Below are 12,300 nucleotides of genomic sequence, written 5' to 3'. Positions count from 1 at the left end.
CAATGAACTGGGTAATTTAGAGTAACCGTGAAAGGAAATCTGCAAGCTTTAGGCTTCATGTACACAGGATTAAAACTTCTCCTGAATGATTTAACTTTACAGATAGTAACCGACTTTAAAAATATCCGTTGTGCCGCGTTAGTGTTTGAGAAGCTTTTTTGCATTGCAAATAGTCAAAAATGTATCTCCATTATAACCACTTAAGCCCCGGACCAAAATGCTGCCTAAAGACCCAAGGGGTTTTTACAGTTCGGGACTGCGTCGCTTTAACAGACAATTGCGCGGTCGTGCGACGTGGCTCCCAAACAAAATTGGCGTCTTTTTTTCCCCACAAATAGAGCTTTCTTTTGGTGGTATTTGATCACCTCTGCGGTTTTTATTTTTTGCGCTATAAACAAAAATAGAGCGACAATTTTGAAAAAAATGCAATATTTTTTTACTTTTTGCTGTAATAAATATCCCCCAAAAACATATATAACATTTTTTTTTCCCTCAGTTTAGGCCGATACGTATTCTTCTACCTATTTTTGGTAAAAAAAAAAATCGCAATAATCGTTTATTGGTTGGTTTGCGCAAAATTTATAGTGTTTACAAAATAGGGGATAGTTTTTTGGCATTTTTTTTTTTTTTTACTACTAATGGCGGCGATCAGCGATTTTTTTTTTTTTTTTTTTTTTTTTTTTTTTTTTTTTTTTTTTTTTTCGTGACTGCGACATTATGGTGGACACTTCGGACAATTTTGACACATTTTTGGGACAATTGTCATTTTCACAGCAAAAAATGCATTTAAATTGCATTGTTTATTGTGAAAATGACAGTTGCAGTTTGGGAGTTAAACACAGGGGGCGCTGTAACATTTAGGGATCACTGTGTATGTGTTTACTAGTGTAGGGGGGGTGGCTGTAGGAATGACGTCATCGATCGTGTCTTCCCTATAAATAGGATGACGCGATCGATGCGCCGACACAGTGAAGCACGCTGAAGCCGTGTTTACACACGGCTCTCCCCGTTCTTCAGCTCCGGGGAGCGATCGCGACGGAGCGGCTATAAACGAATAGCCGCGCCGTCGTCCCGGATCGCTCCTGAAGCCACGGGGACCGCCGCATGTACGGGGGGGGGGGGGTCCCGATCGGAACCCCCGACCCACGTCAAGCAGGGCACGTATATATACGTTGATGTGCCTGCCTGTGCCATTCTGCTGACGTATATGTACATGAGGCGGTCCTTAAGTGGTTAAAGACCTGTAAACTAAACGGGAGTCACTGCATTTTACATACTGTAACAGGCATTTGGCGTTTCAAATGCCCCTGAACGTGATCTCGATTCACCGGGTGCGTCCATAGGAAAGTCCCCGGTTTCGGCCTAGCTTCCGGAGCAGTGGCCATCTTGGTACACCCGGCGGCGGCTGTCTCGCCAGGAAGTGACTTTTCGTTGCTCCACCTCACACTCAGTAATGATAGTGAGAAGGGGGCAAGCGGACATCTTACACCCAACAGTTATTTTCAACACAAAACGGAGCTTATGTGGTTAAATACAGTATATGTCAATCTGACGGACTGTTTACATGTTACATTTTAACATGTAAGGTGTTCTTTCACATTGGCAAGCATTTAAGGTCAGCAGGTTTGCTGCGGCTTTTAAAATTTAACATGTAAACAGTCCGTCAGATTTACATATACTGTGTTTAAGCACATAAGCTCAGTGTTGTTTTTTTTTTGTGTGTTGAAAATAACTTTAAATAAATTTTTTAAGAATCATGATCTTCATTTTATATAAAAGAATTGTGATTCTCATTTTTCCCAGAATCATGCTGCTCTACTGTGTACATGTACTGATAAGAGAACATTGAGAGTTCAGGGGCAGCAGTGTACATGAGGCCTTGCAAATTGTTTGTATGCTTGCAAGGATTACATGCGTTAAGGGTTTCTTTTTTCTGTTATGGTGGTGATCGGTGACTTCTATAGGGACTGCAATAGGTTGTAGGTGAGGTTGAAAAAAAGTCAAGTCCAAAAAAGTTCAACCTATGTGTGTGATTATGTATTATCTTGTATATGCCTGTATGTTGTGGTCCTTCAGGTGCTTATCTAATAGTTTCTTGATAACATTGATGCCCCCTCCTGAGACCACCGCCTGTGGAAGGGAATTTCACATCCTTGCAGCTCTTACAGTAAATAACCCTCTACGTAGTTTAAGGTTAAATCGTTTTTCTTTGAATTTTATGGAGTGGCCACGTGTCTTCTTAAACTCCCTTACACAAAAAAGTTTTATCCCTATTGTGGGGTCACAGTATGGTATTTGTAGATTGAAATCCTATCCCTTCTCAAGCGTCTCTTCCCCAGAGAATAAGTTCAGTGTTTGCAACCTTTCCTCTTCACTAATATCCTCCAGACCATTTATTAGCCCTTCTTTGTACTTGCTCCATACCCTGTACTGGAGGACTGGTTCCCAGAACTGGACAGCATACTCTAGGTGCGGCCGGATCAGAGTCTTGTAGAGCGGGAGAATTGTTTTATCTCTGGAATTAATCCCCTTTTTAATGCATGCCACTCTTCTGTTTGCAGCAGCTTGGCATTGCATGCCATTGCTGAGCCTATCATCTACTAGCTCCCCCAGGTCCCTTTTCCATCCTAGATTCCCCCAGGGGTAAACTTTTATGGGGAGCTGTGTGGCAAGGCAATCTGATCCGAACGGACTGACCTCACCAGTGCCAATATTGCAATGTTAATGATATGCACTGTTGCTGTACTAATGACGCAGGGCAGGAAAGAGTTAACATCTAGGGTAATCTTAATGTTCAAGAGTGGAAGTGTTATAAGCCCTGTCTGCACTACAAAACACCTTACCCCTACAGAATAAGGTGGGCACATTCTGTAGTCCAGGGCTCGACAAATCCCGGTCGCCATGGAGACTAGAAATAGGGCCCTGGCGACTTTGCTTGGAAGGGGGGCAAATTTTTTTTTATTTTTTTTGTGAGCTGGCGCCATCTGGTGGTGGCCGTTGGTATTACAAGTTAAGCATTACAAGTTAAACAGCAATTCTAATGTAATTTTTCACTGCCATCTTCTTCCCTCTAATTAGAACCCCCAAACATTATATATATTTTTTATCTTAACACCCTAGAGAATAAAATGGCGATCGTTGCAATACTTTCTGTCACGCCGTATTTTCGCAGCAGTCTTACAAGCGAACTTTTTTAAATTAAAAAATAAGACAACAGTAAAGTTATCCCCATTTTTTTTTTATATTATGAAAGATGTTACGCCGAGTAAATTGATACCCAACATGTCACGCTTCAAAATTGCATCCGCTCGTGGAATGGCGACAAACTTTTACCCTTTAAAATGTCCATAGGCGAAGTTTAAAAAAATTCTACAGGTTGCATGTTTTGAGTTAGAGGAGGTCTAGGGCTAGAATTATTGCTCTCGCTCTACCAATCGCACCGATACCTCACATGTGTGGTTTGAACACCGTTTACATATGCCGGCGCTGATCACGTATGTGTTTGCTTCTGCGCGCAAGCTCGTCGGGACGGGGCGCGTTTTCTGGCTCCTAACTTTTTTTGCTGGCTCCTAGATTCCAAGCAAATTTGTCAACCCCTGCTGTAGTCCTGCAGAACTTGGGCAGGGCATAGAACATGTGCATGTATTGCAGAGATGTAGTGTGTTTTGTGTGGGAGATGAGCTCTGCACTAAGATACAAGTCAGATTTCTGGTATCATCCTCTGCAAAAAAATATTTTTGGGATAAGATGCTCTTTGAAGTGGAGGTCCCACAAAAAAAAAAAAAAAAAGATTAAAAGCCAGCAGTTACAAATACAGCAGCTGCTGACTTTTAATAAATGGACAACTTGCTTGTCTAGGGCGCCCGCGATGTCAGCAGTCGATCTGCCGCTCATGGATTGGCTGCAGCCGCCACCATACTCGGGAAGTGAAGCATTGCGGCTTCATTTCCCACTTCCCTACTGCGCATGCGCGAGTCGTGCTGCGCTTCTTTACTGGTCCCCGCTGTGTTCTGGGAGTTGTGTGTCTCCCATAAGACAACGGGGGGTACATAGTAGGCGCCGGAAGTGGCATAGATCACTATGCCAGGAAGTGGGAGCAAATGCCTGTATTGGGGGGAGGGTTCCAAAAAGTGGAAGTTCCATTTTTGGGTGGAACTCCACTTTAAGGCTTAATCACATCTAAAGGGATAGTGATATGGCAGCTTTCCCCTTTCGTGTACCAGCTGGTTAAAATGCGTTGGCGGTTCCCAAAGACTTGGTGGAAGATGCAGCTTTATGGCATAAAGGTAGGAATCTAAGTTTTGTGACAATCCCTGCAATGTAGACTGATCACCTAGAGCAGTGGTTCTCAACCTTCTAATGCCGTGACCCCTTGATAAAATTTCCCAAGTTGTGGGGACCCCTAACAGTAAAATTATTTTCATAGCGTGGGATGAAAGCACCCAAGGCAAGACAAGTGATTTGCGCCCCGAACCCACGGACATTTAGCGTTCCCTGAGTGCTTTCCACTTGTACAGTATTAAAACCCCTTATGGTACATTTTAGGATGCACCACTCTTTGTTCAACTTTCTTTGCCTTTCATCTCTCTCTATCCTAATTCCTTGTTTTTTCCCCCATCCCTCCCTTTAACTGTCTTTCTTGCTCTCTCTCTTTTTTCCCTTTCTCTCCCTTTTTCTTTGTTCCTCCCCCTCTTATCGCCCTTCCTGGGAGAACAGTGCAGGCTTCAGGAACAGCCCAGGATTTGGTGGCCCCTGGCAAATCATCATTTGACCCCCGATGGGGTTCCGACCCCCAGGTTGAGAACCACTGACCTAGAGGGATGTTTTCTTTCAAAAAAAATTAAGTTTTTAATTTTTATGGCTGCCCAGACTTAATTTACAGCCTTATACTGGGGCTAATATCTATATTCTGACTGGGAGATAAGTTTTATGAAGGGAGAAAAATCCCTGCTTCACCTGTCTGAAAAGGTAAGTGCAAATCCCCATTATTGACTGCTTACTTGACCACTTAAGTACCAAGCCTCTTTCTGAGATTCAGCGTTTACAAGTTAAAAACAAGTTTTCTCTTTCTTCCATGGACGGACACAGCTACCTTTTATAATCTTGACTGTAGGGTTATGTTCTGTCTATCAGGAGAGGACTAGGCAGACATGTTAATAAAACATGTAAACTTTAGTAAAGCTGAACAGTCCCTCTGGTCATAACCCCCCCCCCCCCCCCCCCCCCCACACTCAGCAGCTCAGTTTTTTTTTCTGCCTACTAGAGAAGGACCTGGCTCCCTTTTGGGCCCATGCTCCTGAAGAACTTTTTTTTCTTTCTACGTGGTGTGTACTGCCTGTGTCCTCTGCAGTGTGCCCCTAAAGCTACGTGGTGTGTGTGTGTGTGTCTGTCTGCTATTTTTTGCAATGATTTTCATCCATATTGCAGGGACCAGACATTACATTAACCACTAGCCGACCAGCCACCGTCATTATACGGCGGCAGGTCGGCTCTCCTGGGCGAAAGCCCGTAGCTATACGTCCTATCGTATAGCCGCCACTAGGGGGCGCGTGCGCGCCGCCGGAGGCGCGCGCGCCCCCCGCTCGCCCCCGACTCCCGTGCGTGTGCCCGGCGGGCGCGATCGCCGCCGGGCACACGCGATCGCTCGTTACAGAGCGGGGACCGGGAGCTGTGTGTGTAAACACACAGCTCTCGGTCCTGTCAGCAGGGGAAATGCTGATTTTCTGTTCATACACTGTATGAACAGAAAATCAGTGTTTCCCCTAGTGAGGCCACCCCCCCCCCCACAGTAAGAACACACCCAGGCATACTTAACCCCTTCCCCGCCCCCTAGTGTTAACCCCTTCACTGCCAGTGGCATTTTTATAGTAATCTAATGCATTTTTATAGCACTGATCGCTATAAAAATGCCAATGGTCCCAAAAATTTGTCAGAAGTGTCCGCCATAATGTCGCAGTAACGAAAAAAAATCGCTGATCGCCGCCATTACTAGTAAAAAAAATATATTAATAAAAATGCCATAAAAATACCCCCTATTTTGTAAACGCTATAACTTTTGCGCAAACCAATCAATAAACGCTTATTGCGATTTTTTTTTTTTTTTTACGAAAAATATGTAGAATACGTATCGGCCTAAACTAAGGGAAAAAAAAATTTTTTTTATATATTTTTGGGGGATATTTATTACAGCAAAATGTAAAAAATATTATTTTTTTTCAAAATTGTCGCTCTATTTTTGTTTATGGCGCAAAAAATAAAAACCGCAGAGGTGATCAAATACCACCAAAAGAAAGCTCTATTTGTGGGAAAAAAAGGACGCCAATTTTGTTTGGGAGCCACGTCGCACGACCGCGCAATTGTCAGTTAAAGCGTCGCAGTCCCGAATCGCAAAAAGTGCTCTGGTCTTTGACCAGCAATATGGTCCGGGGGGCAAGTAGTTAAAGCCGCAAGCAGTTTTAAATTACCTTTTTCTTATAGTAATCTCATTTTGTGCAGGGACCGTTCTAAACACGTGCCACTTCACAGGCATACTTTAGACACCCAACAGGTACGATATTTAAAGGAATTTTTAATTCCCCCCCCCCCCCCCCCCCCCACTTTAAGCATCATTAAAATCACTGCTCCAGAAAAACGACCATTTTTTAAAACTTTTTTTTTTTTCCAATGATACATCTTCCCTGGGGCAAGACCTGGGTTCTCAAAGACGTTTTGCGACAATAACTTGCATATTAGGCTTTAAAATGAACACTTTTGAATTCGAACGCTCGAGTCCCATAGGCGTTAATGGGGTTCTAAATGTTCGTGCGAACGGTCGGTCCGGTCGAAGGTTCTGGTGCGAACCGAACGGGGGATGTTCGGCTCATCGCTACTAATGACCTCTTACCTAGACCACCTGGGCTTTTAAGCTCATAAAGGTCAAATGTAGTATAGCATAATATATGATTGAGGTACTGTTGTGCTGAAAATGAATGACAATTATCATCTTTAACCTTTTTTAATTGTCTGGATGGGTGGGCCATTGTTCTCTCCCATTTTTTGGTAAATTTTTGACAAATTTTGTATAATAAAGTCTATACTATCACATGATATACCATTGTTGGTTCTCCATATGCAACTCCTTGTTCTTCCTTCCCATTGATTGCGACTTTAGGAAAATTGACTGTGTACCCTTCCAACTCCTTCTGGAGTCTTTGGATGGGCAGAAACCCCAGTATCTGTTTGGCTCCCCTCTGGATTGTCATGACCTTTGGCGTCTGGACCGTGGGTGGATATTGGGATAGAAGACCTGATCTTCCTCCTGTAACCCTGGAGATGACCATCTCCAGTTTTTGGCCAAAAAGGGCTTTTCCATTAAAAAGTCGTTTACAGCAGTTTTTTTTTTTACTTCAATAATTTTTTTTATTTCCGTTCAAATGCAAAAGAAAAGTGCATATCCATATTTTACACTCAGTACATTTTATGTGCATACAAAAAGTTATTTACACAAGCTAAAAATATCCATTAGTCCCATTCCCAGCCCTCCCCTCCCTCCAATCTCACTTTTAAAGTGCATACACGTTTTTAACCCTGTATTTTTCTTAATTTATTCTTTACACGTCTTTCCTTAATTAAAGTGAGCGACCTATTTTACATAACCAGTGCTCCCATATTGCTTTAAATTTTTTGAGGTTTCCACGTCTAATCCATGTTCCCCTCTCCTTCCCTATTGTGTTGTTCACTACATTAAGCCATTCCTCTACTGTGGGTGGATTTTGTGCTTGCCATTTTAGTGCTATCAGTTTCCTCGCCTAGAACAGACATCTTATAACTGCTTCTAATGTATCCCTCTGCCCCATACTTTCCTCAATACATCCTAATAGGCAAACCCTGGCCTTAAGTTCCAGAGTGATTCCAAAGGTTGCATTTATAATGTCCAGAATCTTAACCCAGTATCTGCAATTTTGGGCATTTCCACATCATATGGAAAATATCCCTGTATATTGACATCTGGGACATTTATCATCTGACTTCCATCCAAAACTATATAATTTCTTGGGGTATAATAAACCCTGTGAAGCAGGAATAAATGAGAGACCCGTTGTGACGGAGCTAATGAAACCACTGTCCCCAATTCCAATATCCTATCCCATTGGTCGTTCGTTATGAGGCCAATATCCTCCTCCCATCTCTGTTTGTTTCTACTCAACTTCTCTTTTCCTATAAGCCGATCACTAATCCGTTCATACAATTTTGAGATGAGACCTTTCAAGACCCCCATCTTAATCAATCTTTGGACATGTGTAAAGCTTTTGCCATCTTACCGGCTGTAGTTTAAATTGGGCTTGTAGTGTATGTCTAACCTGCAAATAGGTAAAAAAACATGGAATTTGGAATGCTGTATTCACTGCTTAGCTCTGAGAAGGGTTTTAGTGTGCAACCTGTGTACAATTGTGCCAGTCTAGTTATTCCACGTTTATCCCATTCTTTTAATTTCCCCATGGCCAGGATTTCTTTTAAGTTATTATTTTCCCATAATGGGGAATATTCTGTCGGTCCTTTATAGCCCAAAGCTAATTTTCCTGCTTGCCATATTCTTGCCATCATTTTTACTGTTGGACTTTTTACCAAGAAAGAATTGGCCTCTAAGGTCTCTATTACAGATCTGTATGGGGACCCTCTTAACATAATTTTCCCACTTGCACTTCCTCCGCCCTCTACACTTTCTACATGTTTCTGCCTAGTCACTCCTGAATGAAGACTCCGTCGGAGTCTGTAAATACAGCCTTCTTATGTTCATACTCGTGGACCGATTTGGAATACATCCAGATTGATCTGGATGTATTAGTTTCTGAATATGTTTATTTATTCTCGTTGCCAATACCTTGGCCAAAATTTTTACATCTGAGCAAAGCAAAAATATCGGTCTATAGGATGATGTCTAGTTGATCCTTCCCTTCCTTCTGGGAGCACTATAATAGTTGCTTCTAACATTGAGGGGGGGTAGCCTTCTTCCTTCTATCGCCCAGTTCAGCGTTTTTAGTAATTCCGGAAGCAGCACCTCACCGTATTGCTTGTAAATCTCTGCTGGTAGGCCATCTGGTCCTGGAGACTTTTGATTGGAAAGTCCTTTGACTGCCTGTTGTAATTCCAATAATGTAATTGGGGATTCCATAGCATTTCTATCCTCCTCTGATAGAACGTTTACAGCAGTTTTGCTTTGAAGATGGGTCAGCAGCCCACGGTTTTGACAGAGCTCAGCATTGCCCTGGAGGACCATCAAATTATGTCTATAGCTGCCTCCCCTAAGAAGTCCACTGAGAGTTATAGCTTATCAAGAGCTTTGATGATTTGTTTTTTTAGGCAGCTGGCTTTTTATTGCCTAGCCCAAGTTATGCTTCCACACTCTCATAGCACTTGCTACAGATGTAAGAGCAACAGGGGGCTTGCAAGCACCCCCTGCTGTAAGATGGCACTTTTGTAAGGCCCCTTTCACATTGAGGAGTTTTTCAGGCGGTACAGCGCTAAAAATAGCGCTGCTATCGCGCCTGAAAAACTCCTTCACTGCAGACTCAATGTGAAAGCCCCCGAGGGCTTTCACACTGAGGCGATGCGCTGGCGGGAGACAAAAAAATCTCCTGTCAGCAGCATCTTTGGAGCGGTGAGAGGAGCGGCATGTATACCGCTCCTTCCCATTGAAAACAATGGGAAACCGCGGCAATACCACCCGCAATGCGCCTCTATAGAGGCGCATTGCGGGCGGTATTAACTCTATCGGCCGCTAGCGGGGGTTAATACCGCACCGCTAGCGGCTGATACCCGCGGCAATTCCGGCGGTATAGCGCCGCTATTTTTAGCGGCGTTATACCGCCACCGCAGCTCCCGCCCCAGTCTGAAAGGGGCCTAAGTGTGTGCCAATGCGCCTGTCTAGGATGTCGTGAAAACAAGTCATCCATCGGAGGCGTTGCGTTCTTAGCCTGTGGTGTGACTGTCACATTCTCCTCCGTCAGTAAATATAATTTCTCTTTCGTTCATGGACGGACACAGCCTTAATCTTGACAAAGGGGTATTGGCCTTCATTCAGGAGTGACTAGGCAGAAACTTGTAGAAAGTGTTAAACACATCACACCTAATGCAGTACCGCCCAGGGGGTGGTTCCTCTGGGTATAACCCCTCTCCGTATCTCGCAGATCAGTTTTTTTTTCTGCCTAGCAAAGAAAGACACGGCTCCCTCCAGGTCCATAGGCCTGGAGATTTATTCCAAATTGATTTTTTTTTTTGTTCCTGTGATCTACGATCAACTGCCGACTGAGTGACAGGCTGGATCCCAGATCCTTGTAGTCCGTCCCCCCCCCCCCCCAGTTTCGGGCCATCGAGCGTGTGCCGACCGTAGCTACGCACTGGGTCATCTATAACATGCCCGTTGCTCTACGGGTGTCCGGTGAGCTACACGCTCCAGGGCACGCATATGATCGGTTTAGAGGGCCGAGTCGCAGCGGCCGGGCCGACAGTCGCCTCTAACCATACAGAAGATGGTCTGTCTGGGATGCTTCCAGCATAATCCACACAGGAATGGTGCTGTACGTCCACTTACAATGCTAGTGAGCTGCCATGAAAAGTTTTGCTTACCTGTGTGTTCTCCCTCCATGCTGTCGGCAGCTATTTTGGCGGCGCCTGTTTGCCCTCTATCTACTAATCGGTGGCCATTTTCTTGTGGTCTGCGCTGTTTGGCCTCTCTGCTGTTCGGTGGCCATTTTATTGTATAATAAAAATCAATAAATCCTGCGCTTATAACCAAGGCTGCTGCCCCCCCAAAACCAATCCCACAAGAGGGATAGTAAAATTAGTGAAAGGATATGAAAAGGGCTGAAGGCGCTGCCTGCCCTTAACCCCCTAAAGCAGGTAGGGTAAAAGAGGGTCCAGAAAAAGGGTCCAATAGTGTGAACTACTAATAAGTGAGCTTAATAAGAATATTCAGTATGTGAACATCCACATCAAATACCAGTGACTAAATATTAAAACAAATAAATAAACATCAATTAATATAGTACAGTGCCTTGCGAAAGTATTCGGCCCCCTTGAACTTTGCGACCTTTTGCCACATTTCAGACTTCAAACATAAAGATATAGAACTGTAATTTTTTTTGAAGAATCAACAAGTGGGACACAATCATGAAGTGGAATGAAATTTATTGGATATTTCAAACTTTTTTTTTTAACAAATTAAAAACTGAAAAATAGGGTGTGCAAAATTATTCAACCCCTTTACGTTCAGTGCAGCAAAACTCTCTCCAGAAGTTGAGTGAGGATCTCTGAATGATCCAATGTTGACCCAAATGACTAATGATGATAAATAGAATCCACCTGTGTGTAATCAAGTCTCTGTATAAATGCACCTGCACTGTGATGGTCTCAGAGGTCTGTTTAAAGCGCAGAGAGCATCATGAAGAACAAGGAACACACCAGGCAGGTTCGAGATACTGTTGTGGAGAAGTTTAAAGCCGGATTTGGATACAAAAAGATTTCCCAAGCTTTAAACATCCCAAGGAGCACTGTGCAAGCGATAATATTAAAATGGAAGGAGTATCGGACCACTGCAAATCTACGAAGACCTGGCCGTCCCTCTAAACTTTCAGCTCATACAAGAAGACTGATCAGAGATGCAGCCAAGAGGCCCATGATCACTCTGGATGAACTGCAGAGATCTACAGCTGAGGTGGGAGACTCTGTCCATAGGACAACAATTGGTCGTATACTGCACAAATCTGGCCTTTATGGAAGAGTGGCAAGAAGAAAGCCATTTCTTAAAGATATCCATAAAAAGTGTTTAAAGTTTGCCACAAGCCACCTGAGAGACACACCAAACATGTGGAAGGTGCTCTGGTCAGATGAAACCAAAATCAAACTTTTTGGTAACAATGCAAAACGTTATGTTTGGCGTAAAAGCAACACAGTTCATCACCCTGAACACACCATCCTCACTCTCAAACATGGTGGTGGCAACATCATGGTTTGGGCCTGCTTTTCTTCAGCAGGGACAGGGAAGATGGTTAAAATTGATGGGAAGATGGATGGAGCCAAATACAGGGCCATTCTGGAAAAAAACCTGATGGAGTCTGCAAAAGACCTGAGACTGGGAGGGAGATTTGTCTTCCAACAAGACAATGATCCAAAACATAAAGCAAAATCTACAATGGAATGGTTCACAAATAAACATATCCAGGTGTTAGAATGGCCAAGTCAAAGTCCAGACCTGAATCCTATTGAGAATCTGTGGAAAAAACTGCTGTTCACAAACGCTCTCCATCCAACCTCACTGAGCTC

The sequence above is a fragment of the Rana temporaria genome, chromosome 3 (genome assembly GCF_905171775.1).
Source record: "Rana temporaria chromosome 3, aRanTem1.1, whole genome shotgun sequence".
Classification (NCBI taxonomy): Eukaryota; Metazoa; Chordata; class Amphibia; order Anura; family Ranidae; genus Rana; species Rana temporaria.
The sequence above is the reverse complement of the archived record's forward strand: the minus strand, read 5'-3'. Positions refer to the sequence as shown.